Genomic DNA, 9,897 nt, shown 5'->3' with positions numbered 1-9,897 from the left:
CTGGTTCTGGCAAGAGCCATGACAGAGAATTCAATATATGCTTACGTGTCCATGCTTTATTCCTGGGACCTCTCCCACCAGAGTCAGAGTCCTCCTTCTCTCAGGTTCCCTCGATACACACAGAGCTGAAATCTTGCTCTCTTCCCCATTTTTCTTTGGAAGAGCAGCTGCTGGGGGAGCACAGTGCTGTTCAGTACAGGGTGAGCTTCTGGGCAAGGCTGCTGACAAATAAAGGAATCAAACTAATGGCAGGTACTTTCCCAAAATCACTCAGGGCAGTAGCAGCCACCAGCACGCTGGGAACAGACACCCAGAGCATCTTCCAGAACATAAAAGACAAGCTCCCTTCAAAATACCTCTCCCACGATGTCTTAGATCCCCTCAGATATTTCTGAGTGTTAACATTAACTGATGAGCCAGCCTGAGAGGCATCAAAGGAGGTTTTTTTTTCCTCCCTTCGTCATTAAGAGAAGCTGTTTTACAAGTAGCTGAGCAATTTGAAGGATATAAAAGGTGTGCAAAAATTGTCTCTTTAAGACATTGACTCAGTAACCTGTAAAAGATGTTAGTTAAATACATTTCCTTGGGACTCCTACAGTCTTTGACTGAAAGTGTTTTGTACATAAACAAACAACAACGCTCCTTCCATCCATTAAAACCCACCAGGCACTTTAATACATCACAGCGTAACCATTTAGCTCAGTCATTTTTCATTGTTTGACCTCACTTTTAATTAGAGACTAAATTATTAATGCCATTTGATAGGAGACAAACTACTTGGGAGTGCTGCTGTTCTCTAGGCCAGCTCTCAGGAACTACACGCTCGGATTTTGTACGTTTCAAATAAAACATAAGTGGCCAGAAGAAAAACAATTTACATTTACAGCTCCTACAAACACAGCATCCATCAAGAGTTTGGTGCTTAGAAAAAAAAAATCTCATGTGGTGTTATCAGTAGACTTTTAAAAATCAGCAAGAAAATATAAAGTTCCCCCAGAGAGAAACTCCCTGGAGATTTTCCAAGAAGTTCACGAGCTCTGGAAAAGTAGTTGCCAGCTCCTGTAATCAAAACTCCCAGGATTGTTTAAAGAAGTTAGCAGTGTATTTTTCCCTGCACAGCTTTGATGTAGAGGTTCCTAAGGAGGGAAGATGAGCCCACAGAAAGAGGAAAGCTGGAGGTGATTTAAAGGCAGAGAGCGAGAGGGCAGGGCTGCAGCGCAGAGCCCGTGTCTGAGCCAGCTTAGCTGACACCAACAGACCCCAAACTGTTCCCAGGTGGGCCAGCTCAGGTGTAATTTGTCCCTCACCAGGGCATTAGATCCCCTGTAAGCTCTGGGCTGGGCTGGCACTCCTGGCACTGTCTCTCTGAGGGCACAGAGCGCTGTAAAAGCAGAATCTCTGCCTCCAGGGCAAGCACCACATCCTGCTCACGGAGAGGAACACCCGAGGTGAGGTTCTCCTTCAGGAAATAAACACCAGGCTTGCAGTGGTTGTTGTGAAGGACATGACAAATCTTGGATCCTTGGGAGAGCTGTAGGGATTGGGTCTGGTCTCCCTTGCTAACAAAGAGCCTGAGGCCAGGCCCTTTCCCTCCTATTGAAGCCAAGCTTGGGTAACCCCTATAAAACACTTGGCACTGCTGGGTTGGATAAAGAGCATCAGTCCCACCTGTGGGTGTCTGTTGAACCCACCCCAGGGGTGTGTTTAGCCATTATCTCTTTTATTTGGGTATTTAGTGTTTCCCTGGACAGAAACATCATCATCCCTCAGTGACAGCCAGGGGGACCTCAGTGACAAGGGCTGGGGACCTCACAGAGCAGCCACCCAGCCCTACACTGCCAGCAGATCCACATCTGCCCTTCCAAGGGCTTTGAGGAGCCAACAGCACAGGGCTGCCTGGAGCTGGTGAGGGGGGCACACCACCATGAGGTGTTAGAAAAACCACACCAAAACCTTTCAAAAACTGCAGCTCTGGAAGCTGGATAAGGAGCTGGGGACACATTGAGGGAACAATTTCTCCAGCAAGGTTCGTCGTCAGCAAGATCCCTTGCTGTGTTAGACAACTGTTCAGCTGCTTCCTGCACCACTGGGGTAGCATCAAACAAGGATGTAAGTTTGCTGTACTGCTGCTAACAGGCAAAGCCATCAGCCTCACCCAGCTCCCTCTGTCCCCTCCTGGAGCTCTGACTCAGACCCAAACCCCTCCTGGAGCCCTGTGCCCCTCACACCCCCAGGGAGTGAGGCTCCCCTCAGCTGTCACACACAGTATTCACTGTCTGCACCGAGGCACAAAGTAACAATAATGTCTCTGCTAATTTGATGAAGCAGAAAATAATGATCTCCACGTCGTTCTTTAAAAGCAGAGCAAGAAATCAGTTTTTCAGGTGGACTGGCCTTTCTGCAAAGGATGATGTCTGCCAAGCCTGTTTGTTTGGACTCAGCTTTTCCTCAGCAGAAATTTGAAGAGTCTTCTGTCCTGTTGTTCCACTTAAGCCATGAGGTTTCAAGTTCTTTGCCATCCAAACTCAGGCTACAAAAATCCAGAGTTAGATTTTAGCCTGCAAAGCCCTGGCTGTCAAGTTAGAATGTGGTTTTATTTCTTAGACATGTGTCTTTTTCTGTTTTAGTAGGTTTCAAGCAGTTATTTTCACTTACTCCTAAGACACAGAAAAATTGCTGTTTCTTTTCCCCCCACCCTAAAAATGACATAATCTCCCCTGTATGCTTTCAGTGTAAAATAACCAAGTGCATATGAGGACTAATGGCCCTAAAGGAGCTGGCTAGATCTACTCACTCAATAATCCATGCTTTCAAAAGGCCTGATTTCACAGTTGCAGAGACACCCCTGAGCAGTTTTGCTGCGAGAGCGAGCACTCGTAGCATCTCCTCCTCTCTCGATATGCTTCAGCAGCTCCCTCTAATGTCAGTGGGGACCCCCGTGTACAACTCCAGGAAAATTAGACAGCATCAGACCACATCCTGCCCTCAGATGCACAGCCACAGCTTCCAGTGGAGGTAATGAGACCATCAGAGCATCCCAAGGGATGGAAGCTGGTCAGAAGGATGAGGATGCTCCTGGGACCCAGCACGTCCATCTCACCCTGAGCTCCATCTGCGGGCAGGGTGATGCATCCATGCAAGATGCTGCTGCATGCGAGGAACCCCAGGGGTGGAAGCCCCTTCCTCCTCACTGACTGTGGTCCTAATGCCAGGAGGGAGAGCTGTAGGACAGAGGCTCGGAGCAAAAAGCATCCAGAGTCCTTGAACGAACCCCCCACTCACATTCATTTCTAATCTGCCAATGCCCTATGTCCAGTAGTCAGTATTTTAAATTGTTATTAAATGTCTTTGGGGGGATTATAATTTGTATGCCTGATTATACAATGGATATACCTATCTATCTTGTGGTATCACAAATAGCCATACCGTAATGATGATTGAAATATATAATCCCCCCAAAGATGGTCAGAACAATTTAAACTTCCCTCTGCTTAATTAAGAGAGTTAGGGGATTAGGTACATGAATTAAATGGAGGGGAAGGTTTGGTTTATGTTTCTAAAACCCAGTGGAGTCACAGGGAACTGGTGAGGCAGAAGCTAGACTGCCTTGTCCATTCTTCTACTGTCTTGTCTCAGACAGACCTGCCTTTCTGTCTGCCTGCCTGACACTGGGAGTTTTCTGCCTTTGATGAGGATAGGAGAACTCTTCTCTTGCACTTTTCAACCTTCCAATATCTCCAGTGTCTTCTCAGTGTCTCCTAGGGAAAACAGCCTAATTCCATCACAGATCACATCCCTGTGACCACCGAGTGCTCACGGCATTGCTGAGATACTCAGAGCTCTACCTGGCTGTACCAACCCACCGTGCCACCTCCAAGCACAGAGTGACAACAGTTCCATCACCTCTGCCTGACCGTGGGGGATGAGGTTTATTTGGGTGAGCTCCAAAGCCCTGTGCACAGAGAAGAAACACTTCAGAAGAGGTTTAAAAACCAAGCCCACCTCTCCCAGGTTTCCCTTCCTTCAGGAGATCTCAGATTTGCCAATACTCTGCCAAGCAGAGGTGATCTGTTTGTCTTCTTCATGCTGACAATAAATCCAATCACACCTTGGATGGGTAACTGGAATCAATGGAGTCCCTGCAGCACCGTCCCCCCCTCGGCTCAGCACCAGCCCCCCTCTCCCTCATCAGCCATGCTAACAGGGGAAACCGGGCGGATTCCACTCCCCGCATTTACCTGCTCATTACAGAGCCATCTTTGTCATTAGGGGTAAATTAATCAGCAGAGGTGAATGTTTTCGACAAGCTGCACTGTTTACTTCAGAAAAGCAGAAACAAAATTAGTGTGATACAGGGAGAGCCAGACTCTTGCTGGGCAGAGCAAAGGACCCCAATGCATCGGGAAGCAAAATCACTGACTTGTTATTGCTGACTTTGAGCACTGCTTGGGGACAGGGATCCCTAAGCAGGCAGAGAGCTCCCTGGGGTGCCAGGGAAGGACTCCCTGCACTCCTTCCCCCTGCTGCCAAAACCCTCTGCCAAGGAAAACCAGGGCTATCGTGCACCACATGCTCAAGTACCAGGGCTCACCTCTCTGATGTTCACCCCTCTCCACTGACAGATGTCAGGCTGGGATGTTCCCAGCTCCTTTGCACACTTTAGTCACCCCTAGGAAGGGTCCTTCACTCCAGTCCTAGCCAAACCTTTCAGCCTGGGAAAAAGGCACAGAGACTTTTGCAGCCATCCATAACTCTCTCGGTGGGTCTGACCAGATGCAGCTGAACCATTGTCTAGTTAAGAGGAAAAGATCAACCCAGATTTAAAAGGCAGCAAGGCCACCATAACTCTTCCTTGAAGCACAGCCTGGCTGGATTTATGCTCTGCAGCATGGCAGCAGGAAACAGATATAACTCGAAGGGATGGTGCTGCTCCTTCTGAGAGGGAGGGTCTCACCCCAGCCCTTCACAGGAAAGTTTTGGGGCCACACCTGAACTTCAGGCAGGGTGTCCCAAGGCACTGCACGTGGCTCCTGGTTCAGATCTGCAGGGCCTGTAGCAGGGAAGATATCTTTTTCCCCTTTCTTCTTCTTTTCCTTTTTGTCTTTGAAATCTTGTCAGTATATCAACACACTTGATAAGGGCAGTGTTGTAGTTACACTTCTTTAATTAAGTGAATAATTAAAAAGAAGTTGATCATCAATTAGTTAATTAAATAATTAATCCATTTTACTTTCATACCCTTTTTTGTTAATCACTGTGGCTTCGGTAATGAGCCTCCTATGGGTTGCTAGGCAACCGCCTCCCGGTTTAAACAATCAGCAGCTGCCGCCCGTCAGCCCAGCCCGAGTCCGGGGATGCGCGGGCCCGGGACGCGGGGGCGCGCCCCTTTTGGGGCCGCAGGTTCGAGCCCCGCCGCTACCACCACCCCCATCCCAGCCGCTGCCTCGGGAACCGCCGGGGAAAGCAGGAATTCCCCCAAAAGCCGCCGGAAAACCAAGGTCCGTGCGCTCTGCCCAGCCCAGGCGGTGAGGATGGACGAAAGCGCTACCGGGTAGCAGGGAGGAAGGCAGGGGATGTGATGCCACTCCCGACGGGCGCCGGCAGCGCTGGCACGGCTTTTCTCTCCGGCACCCGGTGCCTTCCTGGGGGGCACAGCCACCTCTCGCCTCTCAGCGACCCCTCCGTGCCTCAGTTTCTCCGGGAGAGCAATGCCCCTACTGTCCTTTAGCAGATGGTCCCCGTCCCGTAGGGGTCAACTGAGGGAGCCAGCGGTCCCTGCGGCCGGCAGCAGCTGCCCTTCCCTCTGCTCTCCCTTCTTATTCTCCCGAGTTCCTTTTTAATTTTTTTTTAATTTTTTCTCTTTTTATCTCTTTTTTTTTTTTCCCCTCCCTCCTCTGTTGCCAATTGTTTCTCTGCCCCGGGGCCAACCTGTAAATGAGATGTTACATCTGCACCGAACTAAGTAAACACTTTATAAATGAATAAATAAGTGAATAAATAACGAAACAGTAATACCTGAGCCGAGCGGAGCCAGGCGCGGCGGCTCGGCAGGGGAAAGCGGGGAGCTGGACCGCGGGGGTCAGGAGAGACCCCCGGCACCCAGAGCTCCAGGAGCCGCATTCCGAGGGGATCCGAGCCGGCTTCTTTCCCGGGGTGTCCCCCCTGGCAGAGCCGTGCCAGCGCCTCGTCCTGTCCCGCGCCCCCAGCCCGGATCTGTCCCGGGAGGGGCCGGGGCTCGCAGCCCCTCCAGGGCTCCGTCCGCAGCGCCCGGCCCGGGCTGAACTTTGTAATTATAATGGATAACGAGAACAAAGGCAAGAAGCACTCATTGAGTAACTGATATCAATTATGGAAGCAGGCTTTTGAGCCTGGAATAAATGATAGGGGAATTGGCCTGAGAGGGAGTGGGAACAGACATGTTATTATTTACGCCAGATTAAGAAAAGTATCCAATTTGCTGGTCATCTCCTTCCGCTGGGAATCGGCATCAATTTTATTATTGTTCCTCAGATTTTAATATTCTCTAAATGAATTAAGATCGAGCTAGGTAGTTAGTCAATAGTTTAATGCAATTAATTAACTTCCCATCGCTTGGTTATCTCTGCTCGGGCCCCTTTTCTCTGGCCGGCCCCACTGCTGGGCAGCAGTTTGGGATAAATAAGGATGCAGGCTCGGCTTGGAGCCGGGCTCCGTGTGTCTCTGTGTGTGTGTGTGTGTCTGTGTGTGTTGACTCTTTGGTGTCTAGATTTTTTCCACTGTTCCGTGCATTGTACGACATAACTAGAACTGAAGCAGTACATTTCTTCAAACAATGCCTCCCCGATTCCATTTGTAATGGAATTGGAGGGAGAAAATGTAATTGTGTGTTAAACATGAGGCAGCCATACATGAAGATAAGCAGGGCTGAGTGACTGGATATGGAAATCCAGCGCGGGGACTAGATACTGGAGGTCTATTTTGGAGTTAAATGGCTCATAAAAATAGGAGGCTGGGGTTTATTTATTTATTTATTTAGTTGCCCGAATATCTGTAGGGCTTTGCATGTGGAGCTGCGTCTTGAGGGGGGGAGAAATGCAGGGGGAAAGAGTGGGGGGCTGATGGTGGGGCGGCCACTGCTTTGGGAAGGGGGAGAGGGAAAGGGAGAGCGGCCAGCCCGGGGGTCGGGGCTTCCTGCCCGGGGACCCCCGTTCTGCTGGGTTTCCCTTGGAGCCAACCCCTCTTGGAACAACTTCTGTGGCCCAGGTCAGAACAAGTGAGATCGGGGCTTCCCTCACGGTTCGAGGGACCCGCCGGAGCGGAGGGGTCGGGGGCTGAGCACCGGGGACTCGAAGGGTGGGGGGCGTATAGGGGTCCCGAGGGGCACACAGGAGCCCGGGGGCACACAGGAGTCCCTGGGAGCACACAGGAGCCTGGGGGACACACAGGGGTCCAGGGGAGAACACAGGAGCCCGGGGGCACACAGGAGCCTGGGGGACACACAGGGGTCCCGGGGAGCACACAGGAGCCCGGGGGCACACAGAGGTCCCGGCGATGCACACGGAGAGCCGGAGCCTCTCCCCATCCGGGCGGAGCCACCCCGAGGTCCCTGGGGACGCCGAGCCCGCTCCCCTCAGGGCTCTCCGTGTTGTGCCGCCCCCGGCCGGGCTGGCAGAGCCTTTCCGGGGGGGCCGCTGGCCGAGGCTGCCCCGTCCCCGCCGGACATCTGGGAACGTCGTTAGGGCCGCTCGGCTCAGGAAGTTTTTCACACTTCACGTCTCATTAACCGCAGGTCTCGGATTCCTTGGGAAAGGGGGACAGGAGGGAGGGCGGCGGCGGCCGCTGGCCCGAGGAGGGGGGGACACAACCGATGGGAGAACTCGGGGGGCCCGGGGACCCCCGCACCTCCCGGTCCCCAGCGGAGCCCAGCTCCATCGCGGGGAACCCATGGGTGGCCACCCTGTCCCAGCTGTCAGAGTGACCCCGGGAGGGGTTTGGGGCAGGGAGGGAGCCAGACACGGCAGGAGGGACCCCGGGAGGAGCTGCAGGCACCCCCCCGCACCGCCCCGACGGGCCCAGCCCCGGTGCGAGGGGACCCGGGCTCCCCTTCCCTCCTCCGCACCCGCAGGGCCGCCCCGAGGGCCCGGGGGCCGCAGCTGAAATCGCAGCCCCTTCTCCTCTTCTCTTTCCGGGGGCTCTGCCTCTGTGGGATGCAGCCCTGTGGGGAGGGCGAGGACCTCCCCAGCATCTTAAATGTTTAAAAAGGGTTTGTTCTGTACTTACAGTGAGCGAAATTAAAAAGAAACAGTAAAATATTTGAAAATGAAGTGCATTATGTTTAATAAATATAAAATGAACAAAGGCTGCTATATTGCCAGCAATATCATTTCTTGCCCAGGGGCATTAATAAAGACTGAAAGGTTTGGAAAAAACAATATTTTCTATTAAAATTCTACGGTGCGTTTCAATATTAAAAGGATAGGTGATGAATTTTCAGTGTTACTCAGACGGGGTCAGCGACTAATTTCATTTCTTTCTGGTCAGCATTCTGTCGATAATTAATCAAAAGCAGAGTTTCTTAATGAAACACTTTTCATAAGGTGATAATTAGCAGGAAAGACGCGGAGTGCAGACAGTCACTGGTAGCTGTCTAATAACCAGAATGAAATCAGGGCTGGGTCCAGGGAGTTAAACAAGAGCTCAAAAAAAAAAAAAAAAAAAAAAAAAAGAGAAAAGAAAAAAAAAGAAAAAAAAAAAAAAAAAAAAATTATGAAAAAAAAAAGGGAGAAGAGGAGGAAAAGGGATGGAGGAGCCGCCTTGTGCAAAGTCCCGGGAGAGGGTTGTGTTTTTCAGCCCACTGCTGATCGCTTTTAACACCCGAGCTGGTGTAATTTCGCCTCCCGTGCCCCGCGGGGCGCGGAGCGGGCGCGCAGCCCCACGACCCGGACCCACTTTGGGGGGCTGGAAGTGAAGATACCCCCACATACCCCCCCCATCCTCACCCCACGCACTGAGCTTGGAGGCAGAAATCAGCGCAGAGGACACGGTCCCCACCCGGGCCTTTCCCAGCCTCACCCCGCAAAAACCGCGTGGAAAGAGTAAATGAAGTTAATGAAGAAAATTAGCAGCGATTAGTGACAGCGCCGGGGTCCGGCAGAGCTGCTGCTCCGGCCAGGAAAGTGTCTGGGAACAATTGCAAAAATACCCCGCGCATAAACAAAAGAAATGAGCCCCTAGAATGATATTAAACAGTACAAAATTACCCAAAAGTTGTAATAAGTGAGGGATTAAAAAGGACCTGGCATTATTCGTGGGTCTGAAGAGAGCCCAGCAGAAGGGGGAGAGAGGTGTGCTGAACCTTTAATTAATATTTGGCTGGAACATACCTTATTCATAAAATTCATTGATGTAGTTACTCCACAAACAGACAGGGATAATTTGTTTAGATAGATAAAAATAACCTTCAGGTGAGATTTTAAATACAAAACCAATCTATCCCTTGCATCTAGTCTGGCACTTAAACAGCAAACCTTTCAATGGGCTTTTTTCTCATATTAATATTTTTTTTTTAATCCGAACATGAATGACAAGTACTGCTTTCCTACGACGCCGGGTGTTTTATTATAAAATTCTCCTGAAATGCTGTAAACTTTCAGATAAAGCTGAGAGGCAGGAGGCTGTTGAGTAGATGAGATTATTGATAGTTATTGAAAGTATCCAAATAGGATTTAGAAATCGGGCTCCTGCGCCTTTAATAGAATTCCAGATAATCTTTTATCACAACAAGACACCCATAGAATTATTTAAACAGATTGGACTATTCCAGCAGCAAATTTCAATTATTCTAATGCTTTAATAAATGTGTTGTGTGTGTATTAAATTCAAGCTTCTTAATCCAAATTTTACGATTTAACTGCTCTG

Source organism: Serinus canaria, chromosome 14 (genome assembly GCF_022539315.1).
Source record: "Serinus canaria isolate serCan28SL12 chromosome 14, serCan2020, whole genome shotgun sequence".
NCBI lineage: Eukaryota > Metazoa > Chordata > Aves > Passeriformes > Fringillidae > Serinus > Serinus canaria.
The sequence above is the reverse complement of the archived record's forward strand: the minus strand, read 5'-3'. Positions refer to the sequence as shown.